The sequence below is a fragment of the Gekko japonicus genome, unplaced genomic scaffold (assembly GCF_001447785.1).
Source record: "Gekko japonicus isolate JY-2015 unplaced genomic scaffold, Gekko_japonicus_V1.1 scaffold862, whole genome shotgun sequence".
Lineage (NCBI taxonomy): Eukaryota > Metazoa > Chordata > Lepidosauria > Squamata > Gekkonidae > Gekko > Gekko japonicus.
Window position 1 is genome coordinate 528,703 of NW_015173699.1, and position 4,368 is coordinate 533,070.

Genomic DNA, 4,368 nt, shown 5'->3' on the forward strand with positions numbered 1-4,368 from the left:
AGTAGTCGCTTCCTCTCTCTCTCTCTCTCTCTCTCTCTCTCTCTCTCTCTCTCTCTCTCTCTCTCTCTCTCTCTCTGTGCCAAATAAATGTAATATTTCATGCATTTGACAAAATGGGCTCTGGCTCATTTATATTTATTTTTGCAGCTCTATATCACTTTTCCAAACAAACTGCCCAAGATGGTCCACAACAGACATCTATCATATCTCACGTATGCAGTTTCAGGCAGCCAGGGGTTATCAAGCCCTATTCTCCCTTTACCTGTCCAGCCGGATGGATATTATGCTAGGTACAGATGCTACCTTAAACAGGAAGCCTGGCTATATCACTCACAAAAGTGCAACAGCACCACTTATTTGCAAAACCCTGGTGAGCAAGGTACTTATGCTCTAAGTAAGTGTGGCCTGCGCGCTGGGGCCCTAGGAATGCACCTAGATCATTCTAGAAGAGGAGCGGAAAACTCTCCCATTAAAGATAATAGTTCAGTATATTCAGGTGGGTAGCCAATAGCCATGTTGGTCTTAAGCAGCAGAACAAAGTTTGAGTCCGGTGGCATCTTTAAGACCAACGAGGTTTTATTCAAGATATAAGCCTTTGTGAAGTGTGCTTGCACACGAAAGCTTGTAACTTGAATAAAAATTGTGTTGGTTTTAAAGGTGCCACTGGACTCAAAGTTTGTTCGGTTGAGTATATTGTAATGCATATGAATAATACATACCTAATAGTTTAAAAATTATATCTTCACTAATGTCTTATAGGTGTGCACATGGGAGAGAATGCACCATGGTCTGGGTTGCCAGCCTCCCGGTGGTGTCTGGAAGTCTCCCAGATGTACAACTGATCTCCAGGTGATAGAGATCAAAGCTGCCATTTTCTCCAGGGAAACTGGAGGGTAGATTCTGTGGCATTGAACCCTACCGAGGTCCATCCCCTCCCCAGGCTTCGCCCCCAGATCTCCAAGATTTTCCCAAGTAGGAGCTGGCAACCCTAACATGTCCAACAGCAAAATCAAAATAGCTGCAGTAAGAAGAATCAATAATGCAATGCGGAAAAAAAGCCAAATCCCATAAGAAGTCGAAACTTGGAACGCTGTAAAAAGAAACAGGTGAGGTAAGCTTGTCATTAAAGCCCCAAATTTGTTAACTGCAGTACAAGTTTCTGTTTGCATATTTACAGACCTAGTGAAGAACAGCACACTCCCATTGGCATGAGACACAAAGGGGATTCAAGTATAAGGAATGGAACACTCAATATTTGATGTTAAGTATTCCGGCTATAACACTAAAAAGCTCCATTTGGGAACAATGGGCACGCATCACTGCCATTCTCAAAACACAGAATGAACAATGGAAAGTACATTTGGCTCTCAAATGACCATGGAAGTAATTCATGTCTAAGCTGTATCTTTTCATTGGCTGTTATTTGCTAAGCACTGCATAAAATTAGGCTGAGTGAGGAAAATCAATCACACTTATCAGCCAAGATTCCTTATTATGTTATGGTCTATTTGGTTTGGATGTAACCATTCAGTTGCACTTAATTAGTCCTACTTTTAGGATTATTAATGTTTTCAGACTCTAGAACAGTAGCCATGGTTAAAGGCCAAGATGAAAAGGATGTTGTGCTTCTATTTATTCTTATGTAACAGCAGGAATCATGATCTGTAATGCCTCGGCTCTTGTAGCTTTCTTGAAAACAATTGCAGGTCTCCAGTTTGGTGAACACGGGCAACCCCCTATGTTTCCCAAAGCTGATAAAGATTATAGGTAGCCATGGTAGTCCACAAGACCACACAATGCCTTTTTTTAAAAAAATTCCTTCCTCCCTCCCTCCCACAGCTACTTTGAACAGGGGAAATTTAATGGGGAGGGAGGGAACTGGTTCTTAACTTCCTTCCTTTTTCTGTGCTCTCAATTATTCCCAATTATTCCACTACCTTTCAAATGCTTGCTGTTCCATAGTCAACACTTTTGGTTTTGATGTCTAAAAGAGCATGATGTTGCATTTGCATCAGATTTGGCAAACCTATTTTAAAGGGAGAAATGTGAGCAACTAAAGATTCAACTCACGCAACTGATGGCACTTTCTATATTTTAAATTCCTCCTTTAAAGTAATTTAGCAGTGGCCTAAATGCTAGCAGCATGAGTCTGCCACTGTCATGGCTACTTTATCCCTCGGAAACATGTTCCTGGCAGGAAATGCTGTATCATCTTATCTGGTGGAGGAACAGTAAGCATCCATCCATACCTGGGGTTGCCAACCTCCAAGTGGTATAAGCATACAAAAAGTACGGGACCCTCGGTGTACAGTAGCTGAAACAATAGGAAAAACCACCAAGCAGAAAAATAATTATCTAGCCGTCATACAATATATTAAAACCGACAATGTGGATTTAATAATATACACTAAGAAATATTGTAAATTATAGTGTCCGTAAACTCATTCCACATGAAACATGCTCCCAGATAACATTAAAAATAATTAGCATAACATACTTCCAATTAGCATTTACAATAATTATCTCATATGAGTTGAGTCTTGCAGCAATGTGAGCCAAAAATTTAGATAATCAAAGGGCGCATCAGTGCTCTCAACACAGTCCGAAGATTAAACTCGTTGGAGAAGATTATTTCTCCCAGAGAATCCAGTGTTTTGATGTGCCTTCCAGATGATCAGCATGTTTCAATATCTCTTCTTCAAAATTGCAGCTTTACTGCCTGGAACTATGTAAACATGACAAACATTCTATACATTTTTTGGACAGTGTTGTTTATAAAGACAATCACAATCAGTTGGCAGTTATAACTAACACCAAACCTTCCAACAAGAATTTTTACTTGCACTTTAGCTCCTTTCACCCCCATCATTTGAGGATAAATTTATCCTCTGCGCAATTTTTATGTATTAAATGTAACTCTTCCTCTAGTCTTGATTATTGTAGAAAATCTAATATTTTGGGATGGCAGTTTCTGGAGAGAGGGTATCCTTTATATATTATCAATAAGGCTTAAGAAAGAGCAAGGCTAACTGACAGAAGTCTTCTGTTACAGCCTAAAGACACAACAAAGAATAATACTATATCCTGTGCCTTTCAGTATTCGATCTTAGCCAAATCAATACAAAAATACAAATCAATACAAAAATCATATGGTGTTCATTTGCTGGGGTGTAATGAACCTCCATTAATTGGGTCTCAAAGAGCCAGAAATGTTTGACATCTCCTAGTCAAATCAGATATAGGATATTTTAATTTTCTGCACAAAAGACAGAGATATATGGGCATTTCAGATGTGCAGCATGTTCTATGGCTATGAAAATTAAAGAATTTACCAGCCCCACAAATGGCTTTACACCATATGTTTGCCTAGTAAATTGCCTAGTAAATTGCCTATGTAATTTATTATATACTGGAACATCCTTAAGATCTGTTAAGACACACATTCTAGAGCATAGGTCCAGGATTCAAAACTGAGTTATTGAAGCCCCAATGGTGAAACGTTTTATAGAAAAAGGACACTCACCAGATTACTTTAAATTTTGCATAATTTACAGATATTCACCACACCTTTATAACATTAGGGATGTCTCTAAAACATTTCTTAGACAAGAGGCACAATGGATTTATAGATTGCACACTTACATGCCTCATGGACTTAACCAAAACCTTAATTTTTCTTCTTTTATTTGAAATGTATTTTTACTATGATGCAGCAAAAGTTATCTGCTCCTTTAAGTCCATTAACATTGCCGTTCTCACCTGTTAGTAGTCAGACAAACTGGATGCTTAATAGCACAATGACAGCATGCAAGATATGCAGAATAGGTGGAAGGCTTTATATATAATGCATCTATGACATTAAAAATCATCCTACGAATATGGGGTAAATTACATTTAGTTATACAGTCTACGTAGGAGCTTTAGTTTAGTTTTTATTACAGTCCTTAGACCAGATATGCTTACAGATATATATATATCCTTATTCTATTTTCCAGAGGTATTTTTTTCTGTGTGGATACTTATTTCCACCAACAGGGGGCTCACTCTCCCCCAACAGCTTTTCCTACATAGTCAGTAGACTTCCTGGGTTTGTAGAAAAATCCAAAAACTAAAAAAATCCCTTCAGGGAATTCCCCCCAAAACCTTTTGAAATGGCCTCTGCAGGAATCTGCTTCAGGCATCAATGGTGAGAGATTAGAATGTTGGGAGGGGGGCTTCTAACTGGCTCTGTCACTAAAAGGGTGGGGGAAGGGCCCTTTCCAGGCCTCTTTTGGCCTTTCAGGGAGGGAGGGAGGGAGGGAGCCTTGGGGCCAGGCCTCAGAAGAGTTGCCAGTGTCAGGCTGGGGGATTTCTAGAGATTTTGTGGTG